Consider the following 21,413-nt stretch of genomic DNA (forward strand, 5'->3'; position numbering starts at 1 on the left):
ATCAAGATACTATGCTGAGATCGTAGTGGCAAGTACATCTTGGGAGAGTTTAGGAGTCACTTATCAAAAGTCGGGATTCAATCCCAACTAACTGCACCTGGTACACCCCAATAGAATGGTGTAGTAGAATGAAGGTATATGACTCTTATGGAAATAGTTAGATCAATAATGAGTTATTTAGAATTACCAAAATTCGTTTTGAGGATATACACTGGAAACAGAAGTGAACATAGTACCTTCTAAGTCAGAGCTCTCTACTCCATAGAATTGCAGAATGGGCGTAAGCCTAGTCTGAAGCATATTCGGATTTGGGTGGTCTAGCACATGAGAGACACTGATAAGTTGGACAGGAGTTCACTTGTTGTAGGTTATCCTAGAGAAACAAAAGGAGATTTATAGTCCTAAAAATTAGAAGATCATTATTAGCACCAATGCCCGATTTTTAGAAGAGGACTATGTAATAAACCATAAGCCCATAAGTAAATTTGTTCTTAAGGAAATAATAAAGGACACGTCTAATCTAGTACCAACTATACAAGATGAAATATCACAATAAACTGCAACACATATCACAGATGATACACAATTGCAGAAAGTTCCTCGTCATAGTGGGAGGGTTGTTAGATAACCTGAAATATTCATGTTTTGGAAGAGTCTTTGGACTTAATCCCTGGTGAACATGAATTTAATTCCCGGACATATGACGAAGCGCTCCAAGATAAAGATGCAACATCTTTAAGAAATGAATACAGAATTAGAATATATGTATTCTAATAAATTCTGGGAGCTTGTAGAGCCACCAGATGGTGTAAAAGTCATTGGGTCTACAATAGGAAAAGAGGGATAGATGGGAAGGTGGAAACTTTCAAAGCAAGGATTGTTGGAAAAGGAAACTTTCTCACTGGTAGTCATGCTTAAGTCTGTCCGGATTCTTTTATCTATTGTTACTCATATGAACTATGAGATTTGACTAGTGGATGTCAAGATAGCTTCCCTTAATGAAAGTCTTGAAGAAAATATCCATATAAAGTAACCAGAAGGGTTCATTGCAAAGGGCAAAGATCATCTTGTGTGCAAGCTCAATCGGTCTATGGATTGAAGCAAAGCTTCAAGGTCTTGGAATATCCAGTTTAATAAAGTAATCCAGACCTATGGATTTATTTAATAACCAGATGAGTCTTGTGTATACAGGAAGTGTGATGGAAACGTTGTGGTATTTCTTGTACTATACGTAGATAACATTTTTGGTAGTTGGAAACAATATCAAAGTGTTGTCGGAAGTAAGGGTATGGTTGTCCAAACAATTTGATATGAAGGACTTGGGAGAATGCATATATTCTTGGGATCAAAGTAATAAGGGATCGCAAGAAAAAAATATTTTACTTATCCTAAGCTTCATATATCGATATAATCCTTGCTCGTTTTAGCATGCAAGACTCCAAGAAAGGTTTTCTACCTTTTAGACATAGAGTAAACTTTATCTAAAGAGATGTCTCCGAAGACATCAAAGGAGATAGAAGACATAAAGGCAGTTATTTATGCTTCGACTATCGGAAGCCTAATGTATGCTATGCGCGAGATAGGATATCTGTTTTATCGTAGGCATGGTTAGCAGATATCAAAGTAATCCAAGATCGGGACGCTGGACTGTCGTAAAGCATATATTAAAGTACCTTAGAGGGACTAGAGATTATATGCTAGTTTACAAGGCAGATAATTTGATCCCTATGGGTTATACGAATTTTGACTTCCAATCAGATAGGGACAATAGTAAATTGACCTCGGGGTGGGTTTTGTGTTTACTTTAGAAGGTGAAGCCATAACTATGGAGGAGTGTTAAACATAGATGTTTTTCCAGAATCCACCATAGAAGCTGAGTATGTGGCAACCTCTGAGGCAGCCATAGAAGTTATATGACTCAGAAACTTCATGATCGACTTGGACATGATTTCTAGTTTGTCCAAAAATTATTACAATTTATTGTAATAATAGTGGTACAGTAGCAAACTCGAAGAAACCATAAGTCCATAAGGTAAGTAAACACAATAGAGCGCAAGTACCACCCAATACGAGACATCGTATAACGAGGAGAAATTGTTGCCGCTTAGATTGCATCAGATGATAACCTGAGAGATCCTTTCACTAAGGCCCTTCCGGCGAAAACTTTTGATCGGCATGTGGAGGGGATAGGAATCAGATGTATGGCAACAGAAATTACAGCATAGTCTTTTAGTATAAGTGGGAGATTGTTGGAATGTATACTAAAAGCCTAGCTTTTGTAAACATTTATTTAGAAATAAAAGAATCACATTGGTCAAATGTCTACATTTATTTGCTAAGTGTAGTTGTTCAATTAATTTATATTGTAGATAATATGGTGAATGATGTCACTCACAGAAGATCATGTTATCAGTTCTTTATAAATTATAAACAGTTGCTCACGACTAAGATGGAAAGGAACAAACTATTGGAATAGTCGTAATGTAATTAGGTGTTAGTTTATCTTGACTGATGAATTACACTAGTAGACTTTGAGTGTACTGAGTAGGACCATTTAAGATAAGTTCTTTTTTTACTGACTTGATAAAAGAACAACACCTTAGTTATTATGGAAGTGTGTGCTCATAATCCTAATATGATAACAAGCACATATATTTAGTATTCATTTATTTAATTTATCAAAGGGTGAGATTTAGCTCGATAAATCAATAGGCCCGATAAGTTGGGAAATGATATTACTTATAATATGTGTTGTTGATTATAGAAGGAAACTGTGTCCTAGTAATCTAGGTTGATAATGTCCCCAAGAGGAGCTCATAAGGATTACCATGTTAAACCCTGCAGGTGGACTTAGTCCGACATGACAATAATGTTGAGTGGTACTACTCTTGGACTGAGATATTAATTAAAATGAGTTGTCAGTAAATCAATTAATTAGTGGGCATCCGACATCTTAAACACAGGGAGACTAACACACTCATAATAAGAAGGAGCCCAAAATATAATTTGGGATTGGTGCGGTAGTTCAATAATAATTCTTTAGTGGTATGAATTATTATTGATGAATTTAAGTTGGGTGTTCGGGGCGAACACAGGAAGCTTGTTAGAGTGAATACTGAAAGCCTAAGCTTTTGTAAACATTTATTTTGAATAAAAAATCACATTTGGTCAAATTGTCTACATTTAGTTGTAGTTGTTCAATTAATTTATATTGTAGATAACATAGTATGTGGTGCCACATACAGAAGATGATGTTATCAATACCTTATAAATTATAAACAGTAGCTCACGACCAAAATGGAAAGGAACAAACCATTGGAAGGTCGTAGTGTAATTAGGAATTAGTTTATCTTGACTATATAATTACACTAGTACACTTAGAGTGTATTGAGTAGGACCATTAGAGGTCGTTTCTTTTATACTGACTTTATAAAGAAACAAATACCTCAGTTATTATGGAAGTGTGTGCTCTTAATCCTAATATAATAACAAGCACATATATTTGATATTTATTTCTTTAATTTATCAATGGGTGAGATTTAGTTCGATGAATCAATAAGCCCGATAAGTTGGGAAATGATATCACTTATAGTGTGCATTGTTGATTATAGAAGGAAACTGTGTCCTAGTAATCTAGGTTGATAATGTCCCCAAGATGAGCTCATAAAGATTTTCATGTTAAACCCTGCAGGTGGACTTAGTCCGACATGACAATAAGGTTGAGTGGTACTATTCTTGGATGAAGATATTAATTAAATGAGTTGTCAGTAACTCACTTAATTAGTGGACATTTGACATCTTAAACACAGGGAGACTAACACACTCATAATAAGAAGGAGCCCAAAAATGTAATTTGGGATTGGTGCGGTAGTTCAATAATAGTTCTCTAGTGGAATGAATTATTATTGATAAAATTAAGTTGTGTGTTCGGGGCGAACACGGGATGCTTAATTTTATCGGGAGATCAAAACCAATTCCTCCTCTCGGTCCCTATTGTAGCATCTTATTTATAGAGTACTATACCCACCTTCGTACCCATGATATAGGGGCCGACCAAGCTAGCTTGTGGTTCAAGCTAGGGACGACCAAGCCTTGGTTCATGGGTGGCCGGCCCTAGCTTGAACCCAAGCTTAGGTGGCCGGCCCCCAATAAATTTAATAGAATTTTAATTTTAAATTTATCTTATGTGGAAGATATAATTTATTAGAGAAAATTAAAATTAAAATATCTCTTTTACAAAATATTAAGAAAAGAGATTAGATCTCATTCCTTATTTGTAGATAGGAAAGATATTTTATTTTCTCTTTGTAAATTATTCACATGTAGAAAAATTAAATTATAAAAATTCCTTTTTATCAACCATGAAGGAATTTTAAAGGGAAAGTTTATTTTTTTTAAATTTCCGAAGACAAATAAGGAATTTTTAATTGTTGATTGAAAATTATCTTATTTGATCTCCATGAGGTGTCGGCCATTACAAGGTTAATTGGGAAATTTTATTTTATTTTTCTCAATTAATGCATGTCAAGGAAAGTTAAGGAAATTTTATTATAATTAAATTTCCTTATTACCAAAGCTAAGGAATATAAAAGAGGGAGTTGGGGTGCCTTCAAGAGAGAACAACCTCTATTATTCTTCTCCCTCTTTTCTTCCTTGGTGTGGCCGGCCCCTTCAAGCTTTCTCTTCTCCTTGTTGTGGTCGAACCTCTTCTTCCTTTTGGAGATCAAGTTGTGGCCGGATACAAGCTTGGAGAAGAAGGAGAGAAAGCTTATATCCCTTGGAGCATTGGTGGTGTTTTTTCTTCATCCTTGGTGAAGCTTTTGTTTTGGCCGAACCTAGCAAGGAGGAGAAGAAGGTGCTTTGGTGGTTTCTCATCTCGGAAGATTGTTGCCTACACAACGTCCGAGGTTAGAAGAGGAATACGGTAGAAGATCAAGAGGTCTTTCTAAAAGGTATAACTAGTATTTTTTCTTTCCGCATCATACTAGTTATTTTAGGAAATAATACCAAATACAAGAGACATGCGATTCTAGTATTTCGAATTTGTTTTCGATGTTGTGTTTTTTTTTTTCTTTTCCTTGTGATTTGATTGTTCTTTTCGGTTGACCAAAAGTTATTTAAGGAAATTAAATATTAACTTTCCTTAAAAGGCTTTGTCTAGTCGGTGGTGGTTGTTCCCATATCCAAGAAGGCCATGTGCCACGCCACGTTAGTACTGGGAGCCAATTTTGAAAACTAATATTTAATGAAATTAATAACCTAGGTGATTTGGATCAAACGTGTTAAGTTCCGCAGGAGATCCAAGTCAAAACCTAAAAGAACAAATAGATTAAACTTTGGATCAAACGTGTTAAGTTCCGCAGGCGATCCAAGTTTAATTTAAAAGAACACATGGTAGCTAGGAAAAGGTTCAGACCTTTGTACAAAATTTTTGTACAGTGGAACCATTAGGTTTTCCGAGTAGCAACAAACAATTGGTATCAGAGCTAGGGTTTTGCCTCTGTGTATTTGGTATTAGTTTAATTATACACATGTCATACATAATTTAGGTAGGTTAATAGTAGGATGTGCTAACTTTGTAGATGCAGGATCCAACTATTATGGCTTATAGTTTTTATGTGTGTGATTGGACCCTTGGACATGTCAAGGGCAATTCTATGTGTGTGCATGATTGTATTATAAAATACAGCAGGAGCTGTATTTAGTTTTTATTAGGATTTTATTTTTGATCTAGTTACATGTACATTCCTTTTATGGAATATAGGATCAATGGATGTAAATTTTTATTTTATGTTCGATCTAGTTTACATATACATTCCTTTGAGGAATATAGGATCGAAAAATGTAAAATTCTATTTATGTCGCGGATCAAATCTTTCAAGGCGTGGAACCTTTTGAGGACCAGAGGCGCAGCGGAACAAGAAGTAAGATGGATGCGACAGCTAGATCCGATGGTGGTGGCCAAATATGGCAGCAGCTTGGGATGACAACACGCGGAGGACAACCAAAGATAAAAGCCATAATAGTTGAAAATTAGATTTTCTATTTATTGCTTTTATATTGTGCTGTGTGTGCATGTTAGTATACATGTTTAGTAGGCTAGCATAGTTAAAATTCCTCATTTATAAATAACTAAGTGGGAGAAGGATTTTAAATAAATTCCACGGTCTCCATTACTGGTTTGTAAGTGATGCAAACAAGCTTGCGCGTTGGCTCTGAGTGCCTTCCTCCATATCGGATGAGCTTGTTTGTGGATCACTAGAACAAACTTCCATTTTGGATGACTATAGGAAGTTAATTAAGAGCATGTGATCTTCCCTATCGGAAGGGGCACGATCTTATTAATGGACTTAGTGTCAAGTAATGGTATACACTTAGGCACGATTAATAGTATTCTCCCCATCGGAGTCACTGCTATTAATCGTGTGACCAAAGGATACCAACTATTAATTTTATTTGTCAAAAAGTTAGGTTGACAAGATAATAAAATTAATGGGTTAAACCCTCCTTTTACAAATGCTGAATTTGTATACGTCCACACTATCATGGCATACAATATTCGCGGTGTTTTGAGGTGTTGGTTAATTTAAAATAGTATTGTTTGAGGAATCAATATTATTCTAAATTTAGAGTTCTGACCAAAAGTTATTTGTGATTCTTAGGATGACTTTCAACCCACTGTCCATCATACTACAACAGAATAGACTTACTGGTCTTAACTATATAGATTGGAAAAGGAACCTGGACATTGTTCTTACTGCTGAAAGCTATAAGTTTGTACTGACTGAACCTTGTCCTGATGCACCCACTGGTGAATCTACCCAAGAGGAGATTGAATATCATAAGAAATGGGTAAAGGCAGATGAGATGGCGCGGTGTTACATTTTGGCTTCAATGTCAAATGTATTGCAACATCAACATCAAGATTTACCAACAGCTTATGATATTATGAATAATCTCAAGGAACTCTTTGGTCATCAGGATTGGGCTTCCAGACAAGAAGCCATGAGAAAGATAATGACAGCCACCATGCAAGAGGGTACTCCTGTGAGAGATCATATCCTAAAGATGATGGCTTATCTGAACGAAATACAGATCCTTGGAGGAGAAATTGATGGGAAAACCCAAATCGATATGATCCTCCAAACACTACCTAGAAGTTTTGAGCAATTCCGCCTGAATTACAATATGAACAAAAGGGTATATTCATTGGCAGAACTACTGACAGAACTTCAGGCAGCAGAAGGTTTGTTTCGTCACAATTCTCATATTCACTATGCTGAAAATGGTTCTACTTCTAAATCGAAAGGAAAGAAGAAGAAGAAACAAGTTGGTTCAGCAAAGAAAGTGAATAAATCTCAGAGTACAGGACCTAAAGCTGGAATGAAGAAGCCGAAGGGCAAGTGCTTCATCTGCAAGCAATCAGGGCATTGGAAGGCGGACTGTCCTCGTAGGAATCAGAACAACAAAGGTATATCTCATGCTCTACTTGTTGAAACATGTTTAGCGGTGTTATCTACCAGCACCTGGTGTGTAGATACGGGAGCCACTGATCATGTCTGCAATTCCTTGCAGGGGTTCCAGGAAACCCGACGACTAACTGAAGGAGAGATTACTGTCTACATGGGCAATGCAACTAAGGTGGCGGCTGTTGCAGTGGGAGACGTCTACTTATCTTTTAATAGAAATAGAAATTTGGTTTTAAGAAATTGTCTTTGTGTACCCAGTTTTAGAAAGAATTTAATTTCAGTTTCTAAACTGTTTTTGGATGGATATTCAGTTTCTTTTAGTAATGATGTAATTATTGTTGGTTGCTATTCGGAAAACCTAGAGGTTCCACTGTACAAAAATTTTGTACAAAGGTCTGAACCTTTTCCTAGCTACCATGTGTTCTTTTAAATTAAATTTTGGATCGCCTGCGGAACTTAACACGTTTGATCCAAAACTTAATCTATTCGTTCTTTTAGGTTTTGACTTGGGTCTCCTGCGGAACTTAACACGTTCGACCCAAATCACCTTAAGTTATTAATTCCATTAAATATTAATTTTCATAATTGGTTCCCAGTACTGACGTGGCGAGGCACATGACCTTCTTGGATATGGGAGCAACCACCACCGACTAGACAAAACCTTTTATGGAAAGCTAATATTTAATTTCCTAAAATAACTTTAGGTTAACCGAAAAGAACAATCAAATCACAAGGAAAAAAAACAAAAGAACACTATATCGAAAACAAATTCGAAACTCTAGAATCGTATGCCTCTTGTATTTAGTATTATTTCCAAAAATAACTAGTATGATGCGGAAACAAAAATTACTAGTTATACCTTTTAGAAAGACCTCTTGATCTTCTACCGTATTCCTCTTCTAACCTTGGACGTTGTGTGGGCAACGATCTTCCGAGATGAGAACCACCAAGCACCTTCTTCTTCCTTACAAGTTTCGGCCATCAAAACTTCTCCTAGGATGAAGAGGTTCGGCCACCACCACCATGCTCCAAGGGATGCTAGAAAAGAGGCTTCTTTTCTCTCCTTCTTCTCCTTCTTAGATCCGACCACCAAAGCTATCTCCACCATGAGAAGGTTTCGGCCACACAAAGGAGAGGAGAGGAAAGAAAGGGCCGGCCACACCCAAGGAGAAAAGAGAGGAAAAATAGAATAGAGTCGTTAGCCTTGAAGCCTCCTCTACCCCCTCTTTTATAATCCTTGATCTTGGCAAATAAGGAAAATTTAATAAAAACTTCCTTAATTCTTTTGCCATTGAAAAGGAAAATTTATTTAATTAAAATAATTTTCTCTTTTCAAATTATAATGGTCGGCCACTCTTCTCCCCAAAACAAGGAGAGTTTTAATTAAAACAAAAATTAAAACTTCCTAATTTGTTTCTAGAAATTTATAAAAATTTCTCCAATAATTTTAATTCCTTCATGATTGGTTAATAAAAAGAAATTTTATAAATTAAAATCATTCTTTTAAACATGTGGATAATTTCCAAAAAGGAAAGTTATCTCTAAAAATTAAAATCTCCTTTCAATCTACAAATAAGGAAAGATATTAAATCTTTTCTTAATCTTTTGTATAAACTAATAAAAGAGAATTTTTTAATTTTTAAACTTTCTTTTAAATCATGAATATAATTAAAAGGAAAGTTTTTACCAAAATTAAAATCAACCTTTTAATCTACAAATAAGGAAAGAGATTTTAACTCTTCTCTTAATCTTTTGTAGAATCTTATAAAAGGAAGGATTTAAATTTTTAAACTCTCTTTTAAATTATATTATCCACATAAGAAAAATTTTAAAATTAAAATTCCTTTTATTTTAATAGGGCCGCCACATGAATTCACCCATGAACATAGCCCTAGCTTGGTCTCCAAGCTAGCTTGGTGGCCCCTATAGGATGGGTAAGAAGGTGGGTATAGGTGGGTATAGTACTCTATAATTAAGAGGCTACGATAGGGACCGAGAGGAGGAATTGGTTTTGGTCTCCCGATGAAATTAAGCATCCCGTGTTCGCCCCGAACACATAACTTAATTTCATCAATAATAATTCATTCCACTAAAGAACTATTATTGAACTACCGCACCAATCCCAAATTACATTTTGGGCTCCTTCTTATTATGAGTGTGTTAGTCTCCCTGTGTTTAAGATAACAAATGTCCACTAATTAAGTAAGTTACTGACAACTCACTTAATTAATATCTAGCTCCAAGAGTAGTACCACTCAACTTCATCATCATGTCGGACTAAGTCCACCTGCAGGGTTTAACATGACAATCCTTATGAGCTCCTCTTGGGGACATTCTCAACCTAGATTACTAGGACACGGTTTCCTTCTATAATCAACAACACACACTATAAGTGATATCATTTCCCAACTTATCGGGCTTATTGATTTATCGAACTAAATCTCACCCATTGATAAATTAAAGAAATAAATATCAAATATATGTGCTTGTTATTATATTAGGATTAAGAGCACACACTTCCATAATAACTGAGGTCTTTGTTCCTTCATAAAGTCAGTATAAAAGGAACGACCTCAAATGGTCCTACTCAATACACTCTAAGTGTACTAGTGTAATTATATAGTTAAGATAAACTAATACCTAATTACACTATGACCTTCCAATGGTTTGTTCCTTTCCATCTTGGTCGTGAGCTACTGTTTATAATTTATAAGGAACCGATAACATGATCTTCTGTGTGTGACACCACACACCATGTTATCTACAATATAAATTAATTGAACAACTACATTTATCATAAATGTAGACATTTGACCAATGTGATTCTTATTTCTAGATAAATGTTTATACCAAAAACTAGGCTTTTAGTATACATCCTAACAATTATTAAGATAAATAAAGTGATTATCTGTTCTGGTGCATTAGTAGGTAATTTGTATACTTTAAATCCAATTTCTCCCACAAAGCAAAACATTGAAATTTATAACTCATTTTCTATCTCTAATAAGAGAAATGAACCTTCGAAAATGAACCAAGCATATCTTTGGCATCTAAGGCTTGGTCATATTAACTTAAGTAGGATTCAAAGGCTTATGGCCGATGGACTTTTGGGTTCATTAGAGTTGGAAAATTTTTCAACTTGTGAATCTTGCTTGGAAGGTAAAATGACCAAGAGGCCTTTTAAGGTCAAGGGGTATAGAGCCAAAGAAGTGTTAGAATTGGTTCATTCTGATTTATGTGGTCCTATGTCTGTCCAGGCAAGAGGAGGTTTTGAATATTTTGTCTCTTTTATAGATGATTATTCAAGATATGGATATATTTACCTAATGCGCCGCAAGTCCGAGTGCTTTGATAAGTTCAAAGAATACAAGGCTGATGTGGAAAAACGACTAGGTAAAAGTATCAAGACACTACGGTCTGATCGTGGTGGCGAATACCTCTTAGGAGAGTTTAGAAATTACTTATCAGAGGACGGGATTCAATCCCAACTGTCCGCACCTGGTACACCCCAACAGAATGGTGTGGCAGAACGAAGGAATAGGACTCTTATGGAAATGGTTAGATCGATGATGAGTTATTCAGAATTACCAAATTCGTTTTGGGGATACGCTCTGGAAACAGCAGTGTACATTCTGAACTTAGTACCTTCTAAATCAGTTTCTACTACTCCCACAGAATTATGGAATGGGCGAAAGCCCAGTCTAAGACATATTTGGATTTGGGGTAGTCCAACACATGTGCTGAAACCAGATGCTGATAAGTTAGAATCTCGTACAGAAGTTCGCGTGTTTGTAGGGTATCCCAGAGAAATGAAAGGTGGTTTATTTTATAGTCCTAAAGACCAAAAGGTCATTGTTAGCACCAATGCCCAGTTTTTAGAAGAAGACTATATAATGGATCACAAGCCCAGTAGCAAAGTTGTTTTAGAAGAACTTAGAGAGGACACGTCTACTTCAGTACCAACAGTACAATATGAAGTACCACAAGAGACTACAACACGTGTCACACATGATACACAACCATAGATAGTGCCTCGTCGTAGTGGGAGGGTTGTAAGGCAGCCTGAAAGATTCATGTTTTTGGGAGAGTCTTCGGACTTGATCCCGGGTAAATATGAACCTGATCCCCGAACATATGACGAAGCACTCCAAGATATAGATGCGGCATCTTGGCAAAAGGTAATGAATTCTGAAATAGAGTCTATGTACTCTAATAAGGTATGGGAGCTTGTAGAACCACCTGATGGTGTAAAAGCCGTTGGATGCAAGTGGATCTACAAAAGGAAAAGAGGGACAGACGGGAAGGTAGAAACCTTTAAAGCTAAGCTTGTTGCGAAAGGGTACACTCAGAAAAAGGGAATAGACTATGAGGAGACCTTTTCACCGGTAGTCATGCTTAAGTCTATCCGGATACTCTTATCCATTACTGCTCATATGGATTATGAGATTTGGCAAATGGATGTCAAGACAGCTTTCCTTAATGGAAGTCTTGAAGAGAACATCCATATGAAGCAACCAGAAGGGTTTATTGAAAAGGACAAAGAGCATCTAGTGTGCAAGCTCAATCGGTCCATTTATGGACTGAAGCAAGCTTCAAGGTCTTGGAACATCCAGTTTAATGAAGTAATCCAGTCATATGGATTTATTCAGTATCCGGATGAGTCTTGTGTATACAAGAAGTGTAACGGAAACGTGGTGGTATTTCTTGTACTATACGTAGATGATATTTTGTTAATTGGCAACAATGTCAAGGTATTATTGGATGTAAGGGTATGGTTATCCAAACAATTTGATATGAAGGACTTAGGAGATTGTGCACACATTCTTGGGATCAAAGTTATAAGGGATCGCAAGAAAAGAATGTTGTGTCTGTCCCAAGCTTCATATATAGATACAATCCTTGCTCGTTTTAGCATGCAGGATTCCAAGAAAGGTTTCTTACCTTTTAGGCATGGAGTAGCTCTATCTAAAGAGATGTCTCCGAAGACATCAAAGGAGATAGAGGACATGAAAGCAGTTCCTTATGCTTCGGCTGTAGGAAATCTAATGTATGCAATGCTATGTACAAGACCTGATATCTGTTTTGCCGTGGGCATGGTTAGCAGATATCAGAGTAACCTTGGACAAGGACATTAGACTGTGGTAAAGCATATATTAAAGTACCTGAGAAGGACTAGAGATTATATGCTAATTTACCAAGCAGACGATTTGCTCCCTGTGGGTTACACAGATTCAGATTTCTAATCAGATAGGGACAATAGTAAGTCTACATCAGGCTATGTGTTTACTTTAGGAGGTGGAGCCATTGCATGGAGGAGTGTTAAGCAGAAATGTATTTCGGACTCAACAATGGAAGCAGAGTATGTAGCAGCCTCTGAGGCGGCTAAAAAAGCAGTATGACTCAGGAACTTTCTAATGGACTTAGATGTGATTCCTGGTTTGCCCAAAATCATCACAATTTATTGTGATAATAGCGGTGCAGTTGCAAACTCGAAGGAACCACGAGCCCATAAGGTAAGTAAACATATAGAGCGCAAGTACCACCTGATACGAGATATCGTGAAGCGAAGAGAAGTTGTCATCACCAAGATTGCATCAGCAGATAACCTGGCAGATCCTTTCACTAAGGCCCTTCCGAAAAAAGCTTTCGATCGGCATGTGGAAGGAATGAGAATCAGATGTATGGCAGAAGATATGGCAGCTTAGTCATTAGTATAAGTGGGAGATTGTTAGAGTGTATACTGAAAGCCTAAGCTTTTGTAAACATTTATTTTGAATAAAGAATCACATTTGGTCAAATTGTCTACATTTAGTTGTAGTTGTTTAATTAATTTATGTTGTATATAACATAGTATGTGGTTCCACATACAGAAGATGATGTTATCAATACCTTATAAATTATAAACAGTAGCTCACGACCAAAATAGAAAAGAACAAACCATTGGAAGGTCATAGTGTAATTAGGAATTAGTTTATCTTGACTATATAATTACACTAGTACACTTAGAGTGTATTGAGTAGGACCATTAGAGGTCGTTTCTTTTATACTGACTTTATAAAGAAACAAATACCTCAGTTATTATGGAAGTGTGTGCTCTTAATCCTAATATAATAACAAGCACATATATTTGATATTTATTTCTTTAATTTATCAATGGGTGAGATTTAGTTCGATGAATCAATAAGCCCGATAAGTTGGAAAATGATATCACTTATAGTGTGTGTTGTTGATTATAGAAGGAAATTGTGTCCTAGTAATCTAGGTTGATAATGTCCCCAAGATGAGCTCATAAAGATTGTCATGTTAAACCCTGTAGGTGGACTTAGTCCGACATGACGATAAGGTTGAGTGGTACTATTCTTGGATGAAGATATTAATTAAATGAGTTGTCAGTAACTCACTTAATTAGTGGACATTTGACATCTTAAACACAGGGAGACTAACACACTCATAATAAGAAGGAGCCCAAAAATGTAATTTGGGATTGGTGCGGTAGTTCAATAATAGTTCTCTAGTGGAATGAATTATTATTGATAAAATTAAGTTGTGTGTTCGGGGCGAACACGGGATGCTTAATTTTATCGGGAGACCAAAACCAATTCCTCCTCTTAGTCCCTATCGTAGCCTCTTATTTATAGAGTACTATACCCACCTATACCCACCTTCGTACCCATGATATAGGGGTCGGCCAAGCTAGCTTGTGGTTCAATCTAGGGTCGGCCAAGCCTTGGTTCATGGGTGGTCGGGCCTAGCTTGAACATAAGCTTAGGTGGTCGGCCCCCATTAAATTTAAAAGAATTTTAATTTTAAATTTGTCTTATGTGGAAGATATAATTTATTAGAGAGAATTAAAATTAAAATATCTCTTTTACAAAAGATTAAGAAAAGAGATTAAATCTCTTTCCTTATTTGTAGATAGGAAAGATATTTTATTTTCTCTTTATAAATTATTCACATGTAGAAAAATTAAATTATAAAAATTTCTTTTTATCAACCATGAAGGGATTTTAAAGGGAAATTTTATTTTTTTAAAATTTCCGAAGACAAATAAGGAATTTTTAATTGTTGATTGAAAATTGTCTTGTTTGATCTCCATGAGGTGGCCGACCATTACAAGGTTAATTGGGAAATTTTATTTTATTTTTCTCAATTAATTCATGTCAAGGAAAGTTAAGGAAATTTTATTATAATTAAATTTCCTTATTTACCAAAGCTAAGGAATATAAAAGAGGGGGTTGGGGTGCCTTCAAGAGAGAACAACCTCTATTATTCTTCTCCCTCTTTTCTTCCTTGGTGTGGCCGGCCCCTTCAAGCTTTCTCTTCTCCTTGTTGTGGCCGAATCTCTTCTTCCTTTTGGAGATCAAGTTGTGGCCGGATACAAGCTTGGAGAAGAAGGAGAGAAAGCTTATATCCCTTGGAGCATTGGTGGTGTTTTTTCTTCATCCTTGGTGAAGCTTTTGTTTTGGCCGAACCTAGCAAGGAGGAGAAGAAGGTGCTTTGGTGGTTTCTCATCTCGGAAGATTGTTGCCTACACAACATCCGAGGTTAGAAGAGGAATACGGTAGAAGATCAAGAGGTCTTTCTAAAAGGTATAACTAGTATTTTTTCTTTCCGCATCATACTAGTTATTTTAGGAAATAATACCAAATACAAGAGGCATGCGATTCTAGTATTTAGAATTTGTTTTCGATGTTGAGTTTTTTTTGTTTTTCTTTTTCTTGTGATTTGATTGTTCTTTTCGGTTGACCTAAAGTTATTTAAGGAAATTAAATATTAACTTTCCTTAAAAGGCTTTGTCTAGTCGGTGGTGGTTGTTCCCATATCCAAGAAGGCCATGTGCCTCGCCACGTTAGTACTGGGAGCCAATTTTGAAAACTAATATTTAATGAAATTAATAACCTAGGTGATTTGGATCAAACGTGTTAAGTTCCGCAAGAGATCCAAGTCAAAACCTAAAAGAACAAATAGATTAAACTTTGGATCAAACGTGTTAAGTTTCGCAGGTGATCCAAGTTTAATTTAAAAGAACACATGCTAGTTAGGAAAAGGTTCAGACCTTTGTACAAAATTTTTGTACAGTGGAACCATTAGGTTTTCCGAGTAGCAACCAACAAAGCTTAATTTCATCGGGAGACCAAAACTAATTCCTCCTCTCAGTCCCTATCGTAGCCTCTTGTATATAGAGAATTATACCCACCTATACCCACCTTTCTACCCACCTTAAGGTGGCCGGCCAAGCTAGCTTTGAGCCCAAGTTAGGGTCGGCCAAAGCTAATGATGGAGCCAATTTTAGGTGGTCGACCAAAGCTTGGGTCCCAAGCTTAGGTGGCCGGGCCACTAGAAAATAAAAAGGGATTTTTATTTAAAATTGTTTTTTATGTGGATATCATGATTTTAAAAGAGAGTTTAAAATTTAAATCTTTCCTTTTATAGCTTTCTACAAAAGATTAAGAAAAGATTTGATATCTTTCCTTATTTGTAGATTGAAAGGAAGATTTTAATTTTGATAAAACTTTCCTTTTTTGTAACCATGTTCATGATTTAAAAGAGAGTTTTAAAATTAAATATTTCCTTTATAAGTTTCTACAAAAGATTAAGAGAATATTTGATATCTTTCCTTATTTGTAGATTGAAAGGAGATTTTAATTTTAGAAAAACTTTTCTTTTTGGAAATCATCCACATGTTTAAAAGAAAGATTTTAATTTATAAAATTTCCTTTTATAACCCACCATGAAGGGAAAAATTATTAGAGAAATTTTTTAATAAATTTCCGGAAACAAATTAGGAAGTTTTAATTCTTGTGTGAATTAAACTTTCCTTGATTGGAGCTAATAGGTGGTCGGCCATGTTGTTTAAGAAAAGGAAATTGATTTTTAAATTAATTAAATTTTCTTTTTCACGGCAAAAGCATTAAGGAAGTTTTTATTTAAATTTCCTTATTTGCCAAGGCCAAAGATTATAAAAGAGAGGGTAGAGGTGCCTTCATGGGCAACAACTCTATTCTATTTCTTTCTCTCTTTTCTTCCTTGGTTGTGGCCGACCCTAGAGGTTCTCCCTCTCCTCTTCTCTTCTTCTTTAGTGGTCAGTTTCATCCTTCTTTTGGAGCTTTTGTTGGTGGCCGGTTCTAGCTAGGAGAAGAAGGAGAGAAAGGAGGCTTTATTTCTTGCATCCCTTGGAGCTTGGTGGTGGTGGCTGAAATTCTACATCCTTGGAGGAGTCTTGGTTTGGCCAAAACTTGCAAGGAGGAAGAAGAAGGGCTTGGGTGGTTCTCATCTCGGTAGATCGTTGCCCACACAACGTCCGGGATAAGAAGAGGAATACGATAGAAGATCAAGAGGTCGTTGCATACAAAGGAAGGTATAACTAGTAATTATTTTCCACATCATGCTAGTTATTTTTCTTTGTATGAATTCCAAACACAAAAGACATTAGATTCTAGATTTTTGTATTTGTTATTCGAGTTTGTTTTTTTTATTTTTTGAATTTGTGATTCGATTGTTTCTTTTGGTTAAACCTAGAGTTATATAAGGAAATTAAATATTAGCTTTCCTTAAAAGGCTTTGTCTAGGAAGTGGTGGTTGCTCCCATATCCAAGAAGGCCTAGTGTCTCGCCATGTTTAACCTGGAAGCTAATTTTGGAAATTAATATTTAATTGAATTTATAACATACATGGATTTGGATCAATAGTGTTAAGTTCCGCTTGCGATCTATGTCTAAACCATTAAGAACATATAAGTTAAATTTGGAATCAATAATGTTAAGTTCCATTTGCAATTCCTTATTTAACTTCTAAAGAACACAATAGGTTGTTTAGGAAAGGTTCGACACTTGTACAAAATTTTTTGTACAGTGGAACCGGTACGATCTTCCTAGGACCAACCAACAGGTGAAAGTTTTGGTGAGTGAAGCTAGGAAGGTGAAAGTCCCAGTAACTGAAGCCGGACAGTGGGAAAATCCTGGTGAGGGAAGCCATGTGAAAACCCTAGTGAGTGAAGTTAGGTGTGTTAGGATGTATACTAAAAGTCTAGCTTTTAGTATAAATATTTATCTAGAAATAAGAATCACATTGGTCAAATGTCTACATTTATGATAAATGTAATTGTTCAATTAATTTATATTGTAGATAACATGGTGTGTGGTATCATACACAGAGGATCATGTTATCAGTACCTTATAAATTATAAACAGTAGCTCACGACCAAAATGGAAAGGAACAAACCATTTGAAGGTCGTAGTGTAATTAGGTATTAGTTTATCTTAACTATATAATTACACTAGTACACTTAGAGTGTATTGAGTAGGACTATTAGAAGTCGTTTCTTTTATACTGACTTTATAAAGGAACAAAGACCTCAGTTATTATGGAAGTGTGTGCTCTTAATCCTAATATAATAACAAGCACATATATTTGATATTTATTTCTTTAATTTATCAATGGGTGAGATTTAGTTCGATAAATCAATAACCCCGATAAATTGGGAAATGATATCACTTATAGTGTGTGTTGTTGATTATAGAAGGAAAATGTGTCCTAGTAATCTAGGTTGAGAATGTCCCCAAGAGGAGCTCATAAAGATTGTCATGTTAAACCCTGCAAGTGGACTTAGTCCGACATGACGATGAAGTTGAGTGGTACTACTCTTGGAGCTAGATATTAATTAAGTGAGTTGTCAGTAACTTACTTAATTAGTGGACATTTGTTATCTTAAACACAGGGAGACTAACACACTCATAATAAGAAGGAGCCTAAAATGTAATTTGGGATTGGTGCGGTAGTTCAATAATAGTTCTCTAGTGGAATGAATTATTATTGATGAAATTAAGTTGTGTGTTCGGGGCGAACACGGGATGCTTAATTTCATCGGGAGACCAAAACCAATTCCTCCTCTCGGTCCCTATCGTAGCCTCTTGTATATAGAGATTTATACCCACCACATACCCACCTTCTTACCCATCCAATGGGATCGGCCAAGCTAGCTTGGAACCCAAGCTAGGGCGCCGGCCAAGACCAAGTGGATGAGCCAAGTTGGTGGCCGGCCAAAGCTTGGGTCCCAAGCTTAGGTAGCCGGCCACTAGAATATTAAAAAGGATTTTTTATTAAAATTATTTCTTATGTGGATATCATGTTTTTAAAAGAGAGTTTAAAAATTAAAAATTTCCTTTTATAGCTTTCTACAAAAGATTAAGAGAAGAGATTAATCTCTTTCCTTATTTATAGATTAAAAAGGATGGTTTTATTTTTTGGTAAAAACTTTCCTTATTTGTAAATCATCTACATGTTTAAAAGAGAGTTTAAAATTTGAAATCTTTCCTTATTTGTTTATTAAAAGGTGGATTTTAAATTTTAAGAAAACTTTCCTTTTTAACCATGTTCATGATTTAAAAGAGAGTTTAAAAATTAAATATTCTCTTTTATAAGTTTCTACAAGAGATTATGAAAAGATTTGATATCTTTCCTTATTTGTAGATTAAAAGAGATTTTAATTTTTAGAGATAACTTTCTTTTTATCCACATGTTTAAAAGAAAGATTTTAATTTATTAAATTTCCTTTTTATAAACCAATCATGAAGGGATAAAAATTATTTAAAAAATTTTATTTTTAAAATTTCTGGAAACAAATTAGGAAGGTTTTAATTCTTGATTGAATTAAATTTTCTTTGTTTAGATTATTGTGGCCGGCCATGTTGATTAATAAAAGAGAAATTGATTTTATATCAATTAAATTTATTTTTCATGAAAAAGGAATTAAGGAAGTTTTTATTAAAATTTCCTTATTTGCCAAGACCAAGGATTATAAAAGAGGGGGTAGAGGTGTCTTCATGACAAGAACTCTATTCTATTTTTTTCTCCCTCTTTTTCTTCCTTGGTGTGGCCGACCATCCTCTCCTCCTCTCTTCTCTTTGATGGCCGAACCTCATCCTTCTTGTGGAGATTCATATGGTGGCCGGATCAAGTTTAGAGAAGAAGAAGAAGAAGAAGGAGTGAAAGAAATCTTTGTTTCTAGCATTCCTTGGAGCATGGTGGTGGTGGCCGAACCTCTTCATCCTAGGAGAAGTTTTAATGGCCGAAACTTGCAAGGAAGAAGAAGGTGCTTGGTGGTACTCGTCTCGGAAGATCGTTGCCCACACAACGTCCGGGATTAGAAGAGGAATACGGTAGAAGATCAAGAGGTCATTAAAAGTTCACAAAGGAAGGTATAACTAATATAGTTTTCCGCATCATGTTAGTTTTATCTCCATGTAAAAATACCAAATACAAGAGGCATGCGATTCTAGTATTTCGAATTTGTTTTCGATGTTGTGTTCTTTTGTTTTTCTTTTCCTTGTGATTTGATTGTTCTTTTCGGTTGACCTAAAGTTATTTAAGGAAATTAAATATTAGCTTTCCTTAAAAGACTTTGTCTAGGCGGTGGTGGTTGTTCCCATATCCAAGAAGGTCATGTGCCTCGCCATGCAGTCCTGGAAGCCTATTTTGGAAATTAATATGTAATGGAATTAATAACCTAGGTGATTTGGATCGAAAGTGTTAAGTTCCGCAGGAGATCCAAGTTTAAACCTAAAAGAACAAATAAATTAAACTTTGGATCAAACGTGTTAAGTTCCGCAGGCGATCCAAGTTTAATTTAAAAGAACACATGGTAGCTAGGAAAAGGTTCAGACCTTTGTACAAAATTTTTGTACAGTGGAACCATTAGGCTTTCCGAGTAGCAACCAACAAGATGAAAGTCCTGGTGAGTGAAGTCAGGTAGATGAGAAGTCTTAGTGAGTGAAGGTAGGCAGATGGAAAGACTTGGTGAGTGAAGCCAGGCACGTGGAAATCCTGGTGGGTCAAGGTTGACCGGGCACCTGATATTGAGAAGTCCAAGTAAGACAAAAGATTGACTGGATACTTGGCACAAGGAAATCCAGATGGGTCAAGGGTGACCGGACATTTGGTGAAAGGAAGTCCAAGTGGGTCATGGAGGACCGGACGCTTGGCACGAGATGGTAAATCTAAGTGGGTCAAGGAGGACCACACTTGGTGATTAAAAGTCCAATGAAAAGTTGGCAAAGAGAAAGTCCAGATGGGTCAAAAGTTGACCGAACACTTAGTGGTCATAAGTCCAATAGGGAGTTGGCATGGAACTAGAAAGTTCGAACGTAGTAAATTTCTGAAAGTCATAACTTTTGACTCGAATATCGGAATAAGGTGATCTTGGATGCGAAACGAAGCTCATTTCAAGCTCTACATATTTTTCTACTTGCCAATTGATTGGGGGGGGGGGGGGGGTTTAATCTGTAACAACCTAATTTTTCCTATTCTAAGTTCCAAATGTCCATAGAAATATTTGGAAATGCCTTTAAAAGATTCTAGAGATTTTTAGAAATTTTTAGAGTATTTTTATGTAATTTTTGGAGGTCATTTAGTATGTTTACAAAAAGAAAGAAAGTTTGACAAAAACTATGGAAGGCGAAGTTCGAACCCACGACCTCGGGTCGGACTGACCCAAGCCAAAACTGACCTGACCAGCTGAGCTACAAGATTTTTATTAACTAGATAAGGGAAGAATTAAGTTATAGCATAGTTTTGGATTTAACCCTAATATATTAAAGGGAATTAGGTTTTGATTTTTCCAAAAAACCAAACATTTTCTCCCGAATTCCTTTCTCCCTCGCGTTCTCGCGTGCGACAACGGCGGCGTTGCTTGGACGAAGGCGAAGCCGAATTTAGGGTTTCATTCCGGCGGCCGGCGAGCGTTCTTCTTCAAGGGTTCTACACAAACCCAAGCTCCTCTCGGCAAGGCGAACGCACGGGCAGGAGAAGAGGCCGAGAATCCCAAGCCTTCGAACCCTAGGTCACCTTCCTCCGTCGGCTGTAAGTCATACAAGCAAGGGTAAGTACTACTCACTTGTAGTAGGAGTAGTTCCGAGTATTGCTTTGATGTCTTGGCTTTCGGAATTG

The sequence above is a fragment of the Zingiber officinale genome, chromosome 10B (genome assembly GCF_018446385.1).
Source record: "Zingiber officinale cultivar Zhangliang chromosome 10B, Zo_v1.1, whole genome shotgun sequence".
NCBI classification, from domain to species: Eukaryota; Viridiplantae; Streptophyta; class Magnoliopsida; order Zingiberales; family Zingiberaceae; genus Zingiber; species Zingiber officinale.